Source organism: Dermacentor albipictus, chromosome 1 (assembly GCF_038994185.2).
Source record: "Dermacentor albipictus isolate Rhodes 1998 colony chromosome 1, USDA_Dalb.pri_finalv2, whole genome shotgun sequence".
Classification (NCBI taxonomy): Eukaryota; Metazoa; Arthropoda; class Arachnida; order Ixodida; family Ixodidae; genus Dermacentor; species Dermacentor albipictus.
This window is the reverse complement of record NC_091821.1, coordinates 182,733,744-182,748,228: the sequence shown is the minus strand read 5'-3', so window position 1 is coordinate 182,748,228 and position 14,485 is coordinate 182,733,744.

The window sequence follows — 14,485 nt, the reverse complement described above, 5'->3', positions numbered from 1 at the left end:
CTTAACGTTACACCCATCATTCTTCTTTCCACAGCTCGTTGCGTCGTCCTCAATTTGAGTAGAACCCTTTTCGTAAGCCTCTAGGTTTCTGCCCCGTAAGTGAGTACTGGTAAGACACAGCTATTATACACTTTTCTCTTGAGGGATAGTGGCAACCTGCTGTTCATGATTTGAGAATGCCTGCCAAACGCACCCCAGCCCATTCTTATTCTTCTGGTTATTTCAGTCTCATGATCCGGATCCGCCGTTACTACCTGCCCTAAGTAGATGTATTCCCTTACCACTTCCAGTGCCTCGCTACCTATTGTAAATTGCTGTTCTCTTCCGAAACTGTTAAACATTACTTTAGTTTTCTGCAGATTCATTTTTAGACCCACTCTTCTGCTTTGCCTCTCCAGGTCAGTGAGCATGCATTGCAATTGGTCCCCTGAGTTACTAAGCAAGGCAATATCATCAGCGAATCGCAAGTTACTAAGGTATTCTCCATTAACTTTTATCCCCGATTCTTCCCAATCCAGGTCTCTGAATACCTCCTGAAAACACGCTGTGAATAGCATTGGAGAGATCATATCTCCCTGCCTGACGCCTTTCTTTATTGAGATTTTGTTGCTTTGCTTATGGAGGACTATGGTGGCTGTGGAGCCGCTATAGATATCTTTCAGTATTTTTACATACGGCTCGTCTACACCCTGATTCCGTAATGCCTCCATGACTGCTGAGGTTTCGACAGAATCAAAAGCTTTCTCGTAATCAATGAAAGCTATATATAAGGGTTGGTTATATTCCGCACATTTCTCTATCACCCGATTGATAGTGTGAATACGGTCTATTGTAGAGTAGCCTTTGCGGAATCCTGCCTGGTCCTTGACAGAAGTCTAAGGTGTTCCTGATTCTATGTGCGATTACCTTAGTATATAGTTTGTAGGCAACTGATAGTAAGCTGATCGGTCTATAATTTTTCAAGTCTTTGGCGTCCCCTTTCTTATAGATTAGGGTTATGTTAGCATTCTTCCAAGATTCCGCTACGCTCGAGGTCATGAGGCATTGCGTATACAGGCTGGCCGGTTTCTCTGGAACAATCTGCCCACCATCCATCAACAAATCTGCTGTTACCTGATCCTCCCCAGCTGCCTTCCCCCTTTGCATATCTCCCAAGGCTTTTCTTACTTCTTCCGGCGTTACCTGTGGGATTTCGAATTTCTCTAGACTGTTTTCTCATCCGTTATCGTCGTGGGTGCCACTGGTACTGTATAAATCTCTATAGAACTCCTCAGCCACTTGAACTATCTCATCCATATTAGTAATGATATTGCCGGCTTTGTCTCTTAATGCATACATCTGATTCTTGCCAATTGCTAGTTTCTTCTTCACTGCTTTTAGGCTTCCGTTCCTGAGAGCATGTTCAGTTCCATCCATATGATACTTCCTTATGTCAGCTGTCTTACGCTTGTTGATTAACTTCAAAAGTTCTGCCAGTTCTATTCTAGCTGTAGGGTTAGAGGCTTTCATACATTGGCAATTTTTCATTGGTGCGACCTATATACATTTGTTCATTCTTTTTTTTCAGAAAGAATTAACTGCTGTCAAAATCGGGTTGGATGTATGGTCATGCGAAGCGCGCTGGGTTGCTGCTTACGGCGACTGGTGCTTACAGTGCGGCTGTGTGGGCGCTGTATCTTGAAAGCGTCTGCACTTCTTCGTATGCGCTGTGCTTTCAACATTTCGTTCCCATTGAATCAAGAGATGCACGGAGGTCAATTTGACAGCTGCTTCCGCTGCGATTCCTCTCCAGCATTTTGACAGCGAGTTCCCACGCTTGTCGAGCGAGATGTGTTTATGTTTACCTGTGCATGCGTTATACCACGCTTGTTAATTTAGTTAAAACACATTGGCGGGCATGATTGAATGTGTAAACACGATTGAATGAGGACATAGAAGGAAACACACATAGAGGCAGCGCTTACACATTATATCACTGTTAACTTATTAAGCGAATGTTCATACGGCCGATAAAACTATCCTTTGTGTAGCTATCTAATTTACTGTTGCAATCGGTGCTTCGCCTTTCGGGCAAAACTGCGACTTTTCTTTTGCCATTACAGTTATATGGACACTCTAGGCGCATTTTTGCCGTCGCCGTGATGTACCGTATAAAGTCCAAGGGCGATAACACCATCCATGCACATCGTACTCTTAATAAAGTTTACGCTCTTTGGGGCTTATCTTGTCCCACAACAGTCGTCATATGCCTTGCTTTCGTTTCCTTGAAAACTCTGCGCTCGCTACTTTCCTGTCGAGAATGCTGTGTCATGCTGATAACGCGCGCAAGCCATTCGTGGCTTGGAAGTATCATGCTCACAGCATTGAAGAAAGGAAATGCGAGCAAGACAGATGACGATTATTGTTGTGGGACAAAACCCAAAGGGCGTAAACTTTTTTAAGAGTATATGCTGTATGTGCGAGTGAAAGCACGCAAGGGAAGCTGATGATCGCGACTCAGTCTGGCGCGCGCGAAGGAGAAAGCGGAGAACAAATGCGGGGTCTTCCGTCTTGGTTATTGGAGGGAGGGGGGCGGGGGGCGGCGTTGTACTCCGGCAGCAACTGAGCAATTCGCGACCAGGCGCAAAGGGAACTGATGATGGTGGTTCAACTACAGAACACACATATATATAAAGGATCGCGGGGAGACAGCACGAGAGGTGAGGGAGTGCTAGTGTATACTTTGCACGGTCGCGCGTGCCGTATATTGAAAGGGATCTGCAGACAGTTCATACCTTTGTGTGCGTGTTCTCGCTGTTCTTGCGTTGAAGCGATAGACTGCACGAAGGGCTCTTCGCTCGCTGCTGCTGCCGCACTATCTCAGACTTGTGTGCAGTGTTTTGCAGCAAGTGTCCGCGCTCATCGACTGTGATATAGAGTAGACTCCCTTTAAGATTAACTCCAAGGGATCATGAAAAGTGTTTGTCTAAACAGGAGTGCTTCTAAAGATGATGTTTGAGTACACAGTGTGTGTCCAAATACCTCGTATATGAGAACAAATGAATGAAATGGCCTTTCAGGGAAAAAATAACTGCAATATAAGCATTTATTGCACTACTAGTGGTATACTACACATTGCCCTAGTAAGGCACTGTTACTGTTACTCAGTCTGTTGTATTTTTTGTGCCTGTCGAGGAAATCCAGGGAAGCGTCAGCTGCATTGCAGATCACTTGTGCAGATTCGGGCACAACATCCATGCTGTCATCGTCAGCAGCAGTTTCTGATGGCAGGTCGAGCACCTCTTCAATTAAAGCTTCCAGTGTGTCAGCCCTACATGTTTGCACACCTTCGTCAATGCTGACATACACACTCATGTCAATGGAGACACCCTTACTGCTCAGTGTAGTAACAATGCTGCTCTCCTCCAAGTTTACAGTAGAGTCCTCACTCATAGTATCGCAGTCATTCTGCGCTGAGCTGTCACTAGGTGCCATAAACCCCGCATGGTAGAAGGCATTGGCAGTGGTCACTTCAGTAACCTGCCCCCAGGCACTTGTTAGTAAGTGGACAGCACTTAGCAGTTTCACTGTATACTCTGTACCGCTCTCCATGCAAATTAGCATCCTCTGCAACAGAGAGCGACGATTGTGCCTCTGAATTCAAGCTGCTGATTACTCCCTGGTCCATGGGCTGTAGCTTCGAGTTTCGCTGGCTTTACTGGCCAGGTCGCGCTTGTTCTTTCTCTCTCTCTCTGCGTCCTGTTTCCTCCCTGCAGTTTGCAAGTTCGGAGAATGCCAGCGCGATGCGAACCTGCTGCGGCGACAAAGAGGAGAGATCATTGTGGGAGGCGCTGCGGTGGGGGGTAAGGGGAGTAGCACAGTGCTGAAAATGCCTCGTATGAAGGGCTCAACGCATCTGCGCTGTGCAGAGGGGGAGGGTCCGGCAATGGGGAGGCAAAGGAGAGAATGAACTTGAGGGCGCGGCTAATGGTTGTAGCCGGGCCGGGAGGAGACAGAGGAGTGAGTGAGAAAGGGTGGGAGCAGAGGAGCAGCAGAACCTTCGCAGAAACACCAAGGTGGTTAGGTCTCCTAGTCTCCCCGCGTCGCACAGATGGTCGATGGCACAGAAAAGCTTTCATTTTTTTTCTTTTTTTCTTCTTTCTTTCCTCTAAAGTGCTGCTCGGATGGTCGAGCAAAGCTGCGTGGGTAAGGCACGGCTGTCCGTGGAAGTTCATCTTAACCGATTACCGCGTGTGCAGTGTTCGTATTAAGCGGATTTTTTTTTGCATTGACTCTTTGGTAAACCAAACAAACGACTTCCACTGTTCATCTTAACCGAGGGTTCATCTTAAGCGAGTTCGTCTTAACGGGAGTCTGCTGTATTCATGTTTACTTGTGCACGCTGACGTCATCCTTGTTAATTCAGTCAATAAGCAAACGTTTCTCAGTTTATACAGTTAATAAAACTAAACTAATACCCATACTTCATATAGCTGTGTACCAATTTGCTCTTGCAATCGAAGCTTCGCCTTTCGGGCGAAACCGACTTTCTTTCTTGGGGGGGAGGGGGGGTGCGACTGATACAAAGGTGCAAATTATAGACTGGAAAATACGTTAATTCGTACTGCCGATGTGAAGATATCATCGACGTACGTGGCACGAAATCGTATTATTTGCTGACTCCCAAATTTATCCAAATGAATTTTCTCATTCAGATTTGCATTTTTCGATTGCCCGATAATTCGGAAAATTTTGCGGCCCCTTTCCATGTAAGAAAAATCGATCACCAACTGCAAAAGGTCAAATTTCAATACAGCAAAATTTCAATAGAACGAAGCAAACTGCTGATTTTATCGCTTCTTTATATCGAGGTTTAATTGTACGTAGGCGCATTTGTGCGTTTCACGTCAGCTCTAAGGCTGGGAGCATGGCATCTGCGAGGAGAAGAGCAAACGGTGTTAGGTTTGAAATTTAAGCTGTTCAAAACCACAAATGCATTTTGTGTTTGCCTGTCTTGCAGCGTAATGTGTGTCTCGCATCATAGTGAAGTGCAGCTATCTCATGCAGCCTTGTCTGCACACTGCCAGTGGGTTAGGCTGAGTTGCGTGAATTTTCTGAGCTTGATCCATTCTGTCCATAGGTTGTTGTACTGCCTAAGTGTTGCTTGATACCGCATTTTTCAGTTTGAGGTAGTACATGGCCTCTGGTAGTGATTGTGTGGAACTGGAGTATTTGTCTGTCTGGATTTTGCTGTGGTGACTGCTTTGCGCATATGAAGTAACCACACAGATGAACTATACTCACGGACAACTTTCTGTGGCAGTGAAGAGAAAGCTACAGGAGTGGAGCTTCTGCACATGTTTTACTGCACCAAGTAGTGTCAGCATTTGACAGTGTTTTCTTTCATTTTCATGGAACAGATATTGAATTAATGTAGCTTCCATGTGTGATAGTTTCGCATTTGCCCTAACGCGGAAAAGCAAAGTAGTAAAATAAGTCAAGTTTAACATTAATTGGTGTATTTTGTCATGATTTCTTGTAAATAAAATGTTTTTTCTTCCCCAGCTTAAGTTACCAGGAATGAGAATGTGGGGCTTTGCTCAAGAGCGCCCTTCTATGTGCTTTGCCTCCGCAAGTTTGCCTTCATTGCCACAGAAAGGTGTCTGCAAGTGTAGCTAGGTGCACTTGCGGTAGTTGCCAACCATTTGTTTGCTGATCCTTTCGCCACTTACATAATCTGTCGCAACAAATTATGGGCCATTCACACAGACCTATTAGTGGCAAACTTTCTGTGTTCTGCTTAACAGGCAAGCAGAGCACAGAAAGTTAGGCCTAAATATCTTGCACAGAAAGAACATGCAATTTAGGTTTAGTCAATTAGCCCTAAATAGCATGCTACTTTGTCAGGTGTCAGCGACCAATGTTATGATTTACTGTCAAGCAGATCTATTCACAGCAGCTGTATGCCTACACTATGACACTCAAAGGCTGAGAAACCGCCTTGCCAACTAAAGCAAATGAATGACAACAACATTGATGTCCTGATTATGGCTGCCATTTCTGATTATGCCTGCCATTTCTGTGACAGCAGGAAACATTATATGGTGTCTGGGATTGCAGTCACTCTTATAAATTGATTCTACGGATGAGGTTGAGTCCCTGAGATAATGTCCAAATATTCGAGCAGGTCAGAAAAAAATCAATCGGTGACTGCATGTGCGTAGAGAAAGAAAAAGGAATATCGATCATGGTGAAAAATGTTCACAGATGTTAAATGAACCTTTCCCCCTTGAAATAGCTGGCTTTACACTGACTAGCACAATTTCAAATTTTATATAAACATTTGGCAATTACTGTCAAGAGGACAGCTTTCCAGTTGTGATATGACACCAAAATGGCAACTTCATTTGGAAACAATTCGTTACGATCCATAAAAATGCTTGAACACACAACTTTATGCATTTACAACCACCTAGTCTTAACATCTTCGTCATTGGCACTGGATTCGGAAAGGTTTAACATATTTATTACAATTTGTTACTCTCTTGCATTTTAGTTACCTTTTTATGAAGCTACGATAGTTTCTTTATTCTTTGGGTTTTCATTTGCTATCACTGTCACTTTTCTGCACCAACAACTGTTGTAACTATTCCAGTGCACCACTCAGATAAGCTGTGTGTGATAATGTGGTGAGTTATGCTTAATCTTCTCTTCATAAAACACTGAATGCACATAGGTGATATCTCTTCTCAGTTACCGTGTCATAACCTGATAATGATTGGTGCCACTGTATGTAAACACTTCTGTATCACTGAATAAACATGTTCTTTCACAAGCTTACTTCGAATCTTGGTCATTGTGTGAAGCAAGTATTACAATGTCTGAACCAGCCCCTTTGGTGAAATGGACATCATAAGCAGTTGCATGCAGCTCATTTCCTGTAAAAATTTAGGGAAAATTTAAAAAGGAAAAGCCTGTTAACTCTAAGCTGTAAAAACTGGGAAAAAATTTGACATCAGTGGAGTTTTGGCGTAAGCGAAATCGTGGAAATAGAAACCCACTGGCTGCCTATAGAAAATGCCACCAGTAATATTCTTGATCACTTTTGCGTGAATCAGCACCGAACATGTGTCTACGGGCAATGACATTACTGCCACAAAACAGAACCTCTTAACGTCTTGAAACGGTGGCAAATGGCTATAGACATATTGGTCTAGAATAAGACTGAAAATAGAATTACTTGTAAACATAACCTAAACACCTGAAATATACTAGTATTTTTCTATCTGCAGTAACAATCCACTACTGCTGTCACCAGAGTATTTTCGCAAACGCATTCAGAACATCTAACTGTAGAACTGCTTTAGATGTTTTCGTCTAAAAGTGCACAAAATGACAAATGGCATGTTAAAAAATATGCCAACTGTCGGTGTTAATAAACAAAACACACCACAGACAAATAAACTCATCAGAAGCGACATAATAAGCTGACTTTAATGTTCAGTAATTTTACACCGAAACTTCAACAATCAAGCGGGTGTTCTTCTTCAACTCGGGGCACGCAAACTATGCCTGGAAACCAATCTTCCATGCTCGTGCAGGTGGGGCTGACAGCAGAAGCGAAACGGGTGCCACAGTGATAGCAGCACGGTGAAAGCAGCAGTGTCGCAATGCTAGCCACTGTTCTGCGACCACTCGGCAATAGTAAAGCAGAGGTGGCTCTAAATTTGTCATGCATCCCATTCCATGCTGGAAACACTGGGAGGGAAGAAGTTCGAGAAAATGACCGGTGGCACACGCAGTGTCTTGGTCGTTAATTCTTACTTTATTTTAGTTGTGTGCTGTTCTAAGCTGTTCTGTACATTTATTGGTGCGAAAACATCAAATAGCCCATTGAGCGAAAAAGCCGGCGGTTTATGTAGCAGTGAAACAGCACCAAAATTCCCATTGACTGCAACGCCACGTCATGAGCGTGCCTCGACGAAGCAGAGCGGGCGAAATCGGAACACCTGCTGTAGCGGAAGCATGCCAGGTGTTGCGTAAGGGGATCGAGGGCATCACCGTGATGTCACATCACCCGCGTGCCTTGACAAAGCAGATACGGCAATGCAACGCCGCATGCCATGGACACCGTCGGTGACGTGGCGTTGGTACCTCAGGCTGCTGCTGCTTGCTGGCTCGGATAGCACGTACCGCTATGGTACATTACTCGCAGTGCAAAACTCGAAGGGCTGCTTAGTGGCATTCAATTGGTTATAAATGCTTCCGCATTCCCAACTCATAGGAAGTGCTTAGGTGTCCTCGAATTTTGGAATATCAGCTGGAGTCGTTTAGCTGTGCTGACGCTGTTTGCCATGTGTTTTGCATCAGTGCTTCGCGACATCAGCTGTATGTGTGTTTTTGCCGAGGGCTTACTACCACAATGACAGGATCTGCATTCACTGCCTCCAATGTTCAATGTTCTTGGTGCACCTTCTTGCATCGCACATTCGCATAGCACCTTTTCCGGTAAGTGAAATACTTTGCACTTAGTTTTTTGTCAAGAATGTGTGAATTTTTGCAGGTGTTAAACATGAAAATTATTGATGGTTGGGCTTTTCTGCGTTCCCGATTTTCGTCAACTTAATTTTTATATGAGGCTTCTGCTTGCTTAATGTCGTTATGGTTAACGTAGCACCAAACAAACGAAGGGAGTGCATTCAAAGAGGATGCGCTGGCCGTAATCATGAACTAGACTGGACTCACCTTATTTTAAGTGCATTTGTTCTTACATGGGGTTCAGCTTTGTGTACTACTGTACTTAATTTACTGTGCTTTGCATGCATGTGTGTGTGACTATACAGCTTGTAGTGTTCCCACTTTATAGCAAAACAAAAAGATCACTGTAATGCTTGCTTGTTTTATGCAATGTCAAATGTAATCGGCTGCTGATGGAAACATTTCACTGGTGCTTTGTTCTAAAGCTGCAAAACGTGTAGCCTATTAGGTGCTTCACCTGGGAGTGCAATCATGACTGCTTGTCTCTTTTAATTAATGACTGTGGTTCAGTTTATTTTTAATTGCAATTCTGTCTTTCAGACGACTTGATGCTCTTTTATTTTGTTCCTTTCACTGTTTAGATAGCTGGGCATCCCCCTTGTCTGTTGGCACTAGCTGGATGACGGGACCTCGGCATTATAATCAGTGTAAGCCAATGTACTGTACCCTCTCTGGTCCTTACAGTGCTTTGTATATGGGTTAAGACCAGGGAGCACTTCGTGGTAAATCGCTAGTTGGTCGCGGGCACTTTTTTGCACTGATCCCAAACAAGCTGCCAGTATTATTCCCAGCTTCTCAGCACCAGTGTACACAGTTTACTTTCACTACTACTTCGTTTCCCTAAGCTTTACAAAACTTCTCACTGTAGGTAGTTAATACTATGTAAGAACTCGCAAATTAACTCTGTTGTGTCATCATTTATGAGCATTCCATATGTCAGTAAAAATTTGCTACAACAGTGTACATTGCACCTTGCTTCCCTAATGCACAAATGTATTCAAGGCAGTATGTGATGAGTTCTGTATTCTAAAATGTTTGCTATCTGATTTAGTTTCTTTACAGGAATTTACTGTACACCATCAAAAAGAAGTCTAATTTCAGGTCTTTGTGTGTGCTGCAAAATCTATGCTTTGCTGCTACAATTGATAAACCATGTACCGAGACTTCCATATAAGAACATACTTCAATTGGACTCTACCACTATCGGCACTTGGCTGGCACCTGCTGAATTAATCACCTCGGGTAGCCTGTGCAGACTGTTTTTTAACCTTATTGTGAGGGGGTCACACAATGACATGTGGAGGCGCATTTATCTGAGATAGGGATTGTGTTGTCACATGTCGCGCATAGAACAGGCATGATGCTGTGGGTTCCAGTAGTATGCAGAGGTGCTTTGCAAAATTTTGTCATAACTCTAATTTTACCTGTGCTGCTTTTTTTTTGTCATCTATTTCAATAATATCAACTGGGGGTCTTATCAAAATTTAGCAACTTATTTTTCTTGACCCTCTGATTAGGCTGCCACGTTTGACCTTTCGCTAGGTGGAAAATTTTTCAGCATGGACCATTACTTGAATACAGTTTTTTGTGCATAGTGGCTTCTCAATTGCTATCAGTGTAGATGCTCAGAATTACCTGAGGCTATAAATGCACTAATGAATTTGCAACCTCTACAAATCACTTTGCACTTTCTGGCGCAACAAGCATGTTAACACTATCAAGGCAGGAGGCAATGTTCCCGTTTGATCACATCATGAGATACTTTCAATTTTAAGTTTAACACGATAGCCCTTAACGATATCCCTAGCGTTAAGGGCCCTGTGCCACAGAAAATCCGGCGTCCCACGTCGACAGTCGTTTCGGGAACATACATTCTGAACCACGCAGGCCCTCCATGTAGCACAAAGAAGTTACTGAACGAATTTAATTTCTCAGAGTAAAATGCATCAGAAAAATCGTAAAGTACAGCTTACAGACAACCTACAGACATGATAGTGTCCGATTGTAATATGAATATGAAAAAACATAATTCTGTTAGTATGCGGAAACTCAAACACAAACCCCTTTTAACGTGGTAGCATTTTCCAGCTGCTGTTTAAGGTTTGTCTTAGTAGGAGCTGCGCGGCCCACTCGGTTCCTTGCACACCATCAAAAAAAGAACCACAAAGCTCACCTTCATGCATAGCGTTCACCAGCAGTGTTTCCCAGTAAACAGTACAGTTACATAAGTTGCAGTTGCCGGGAAGCGTGGAAAGCATTCAGGGATCTTTGAATGCTGTTGCGTTCTGCTCTTAAAGTCAAAGCTTAAGCGTCCTCCCAATTTTTTGTAATGCTTATCATCTGAGGTGATGCATTATTGGTGTGAGGTGTTGCCCTAAGCCAGTTAGGATGACATGAAAATATATCAACAAAGCGATTGACCCAGCCCTAGAAGCATTGGTTTGTGATACTTAATCAACAGTCCTTTGTATGCTACCTGCTTACCCTGTACTATGTCATGTTTAAGTATGAAAAAAAGGCAACAGCTACACAGCGCAAAATACCAAACTTGCTTCTGGTTTAACAGTATAAAATGCGATTTAACTTTTTAATTATGATAGCACATTATTTCCCCACAGAACACATAACCGTCTTAAACTGATTATATTTTGCAGGGAAGCTGTCAGAGTAGTTTGACAAGTTGGTATGTGCCTTTTTAGCTGCAAAACATCATATATTAATTTGAAGGCACTTCTCTGTCTGACTCTGCTCTGCATTTTAATAACTATATGCCAGGAAATATACTACTATTTTAAACATCACATACATACCTTAAGAGCCCAGTATGTTAAGAGAAAGGATGGCTTAAACTTATTTTTAATGTGAGCCAAACTTCTTCCTTGGTACATATTTCTAATTGAAGTTCCAATTTGCACATTCTAATTTCCTCCCTCGCCTTTTTTTCCTCTTCTGTGCAGATATTGCTTGCCCGTGTATACAAAAGCTGCTGTGTCAATACATAACAAGAACCTTCACACGTGGCCTGTGACAGCAAGCCTGTAAGGGCAACCAGTCCTCTCCTGCAAAGGCTGGCCTGCTCTGGCAGCGGTGGCAACCATTTTCAAGATTCATGCATGACCACCTTTGCTGCTGTTTGTCGCTCTTGTTAATTACACTTTCTGCATCTTTTCTCATTTATTAGGTAATAAAGTTTCACTATGCCACATTGTAAAGTAGATGTCTTGCTGCATTTTCGCTTGCAATCATGTTTTATGCACCGCACGAAAAACTCATCCTACAGTGTAATAAAAAAAATAACAGCATATTATGATTTATCATTCAGTTCCGGTAACATGCAACATGCAAGGCATTCGATCACTAATGGGTGGTGTGCCAAAGAACTGGCCATTATTTCTGCGTGATGCTATGCAAGCATATGGCGATACCTTACAAGGGGCACCCACAAAGTAAGTTACAATATACATTTAAATGGGGTATGGACATCAGAAAAAAAAATACATTGCTGGATAGAGTGGTACAGAGTGTTTTTCCAGATGTGAACTATCCTTTATTTTTTAAGAATTCATGGTAGCACAACATTCTGTTTCATATACTGATGTCATGCTATCCTGCCACCTGTAACTGAAACCAGGATGTAATTTTTGCCTGAACTGCAGCATCACTGACAAAATGTTTCCCTGCTAGAAACTATTTCAGTTTGGTGGAGACCCAGCAGGGCAAAATTTTGTTAACAATGATGTGTCTCGTGCCGAGGTGGCATTCTTGTGTCAGTCAATGGGCGCACATTGGCATGATATCAGCATACAATACAAATCTTGTTTTATTTCTAAAATAATTCTGGCAGGCGGCATTCAATTGATTGGTTTAAGCAAAATGTACAAGTCGACCAATCAGGCGGTGCTACACTATTCCCATGGTTCACATCTGGAAAAACTACCTGTGCATCATTCTATCCAACAATATAAACTTTTTTTTTTTCTGATGTCCGTGCCTCATTTAAAATAAATTGCAACTTTGGGCAAACCTCATATTACCACTGCCACAAAAATTTGAGGGAACTTTTAATAAAAGTTTAAGTTCTTATCAAGATGTCCGTTAGCCGACTTTTAGCGTAATGTTAGCAGGGCTTGCGAAGTACTTCTAGATATCGATGGCTACAAAATGTCTTGATCAAGACAGCTACTAGACTTCTGGATTATCCGTTCAAGACATCTTTTAGACGTCAATACCTGCTTCCGTGTTTCATGGGCATGTGCCAAGACAGCGTGCTTGGCACAGTGAAGACGATTTATCCTAATATTTGAAGCCAGTCATCCAGGCACAGCCAGTTCCAGACATAGAAAAAGTTGACGCTGCTACTTTCTGCATTGTAATGAATTCCTAACAATTTCACTGCACTGCAAAAGAGCACAATTGTCATCCCATGAGTGACGTGGCATTTATGCCTCATCATGGCGCAAGCATGAAGCGAGCGTTATTATCAAACAGCAATCTCGCATGCTGGCTTTTTGGGCACAGCATTTGGGCTGATCGCTACACTCTTTAAAAAAAGTTTACACCCTTTGGGGTGTATATCTGCAACACAACAATAATCATCATCTGCCTTGCTTGCGTTTTCCCCGCAGGGGCGTCTGCGTCAGCAGGCGTTTGGTGTGTTGCGACACCACGTACCCAAGCACACGAGGGTTGGACCATCCTGCGTGTAGCCGTGCGCGGCTTAGCCGTGTCTGGGGAAAAGGGGATCCTGGGGGTTGAGCTGATGCTGGTTGTTTGGACCTTTAAGGCCCCCCGGCGGAGGCAACACACCCCTTTGGCCTCTGCTTCACATAGACGGCACCCCCAGACTGACCCATCCGGGGAAAATCGGTAGTCGCCTTTTCCTGTCCTCCTCTCCAATTTTCGACTTTCTCTCTCGCCTTTTTCATCTTTCCTGTCATCTCTTCACTTCTGCTCACTTCCTAGTTTCCCTGCGGCAAGGGTTAACCTTGTGTGTCTGGCCAGCCTTGGCTATGCTGTATTTGGTTATAGCAGCGATGTACAGCTGGCGTTGGCACAGTTTCTCTTGCAGGAACTTCTGTCACGTCCCCCTGTTGGGCTCCATGGTGGATGGTTGGCATCGCGGCTGAAAACCCAACTATACTTATGGAAAATGCTTTTCCTAGACTTCCTGATCGCCCTCAGAAATGAGGGTGCACCGAATATCTCTTTCAGTTTTTCGGACGACAAGTCCAGAACTTTCCTCGATTCCATGTGATTCACTCAGAAAAGCCAGACAAACTAGTGCGCAACATTTCACCGTTCCTTGTTTCGATGGAATGGATGTAAGGCGATGGAATGGATGTAAGGCGAAAGGATGTAAGGCGTCGAGAATGACAAGTGGTGATCTTCTCTTGGAGCTCCACGATCAGAAGCAGTACGAGAAACTGCCGAAACTTGTGTCATTTGGGGAGACCCAAGTAACAGTAACCCCGCACCGTACCATGAACACTACCCGCGGCGTTGTCTCGGACGATGACATGCTAGAGCTCACTGAAGCTGAACTCTTAGAAGGCTTCAGTGAACAGAATGTCATAAATGTTAAGCGAATTAAGATGAGGCGAGATGGTGAAGAGATCAAGACGAAACACCTGATACTCACTTTCGGTTCTAGTGTCCTCCCCGAGTCCATCGAGGCCGGTTATATCAAACTTTGTGTTAGGCCATACGTGCCCAATCCTCTTAGATGCTTTAAGTGCCAGAGGTTCGGCTACAGTTCACAGAACTGTCGAGGCTGGCTGACATGTGCCAAGTGCAGTGACAAGGAACGTTCCTCCAAAACGTGCCAGAACACTCCACATTGTGTCAACTGTGATGGCGAGCATGCTGCATACTCGCGGTCCTGCCCGTCCCGGAAAAGAGAAAAAGAGATTGTGAGAATCAAAGTCAAAGAAAACATATCTTTCAAAGAGGCATGTAGGCGGGTGTCATA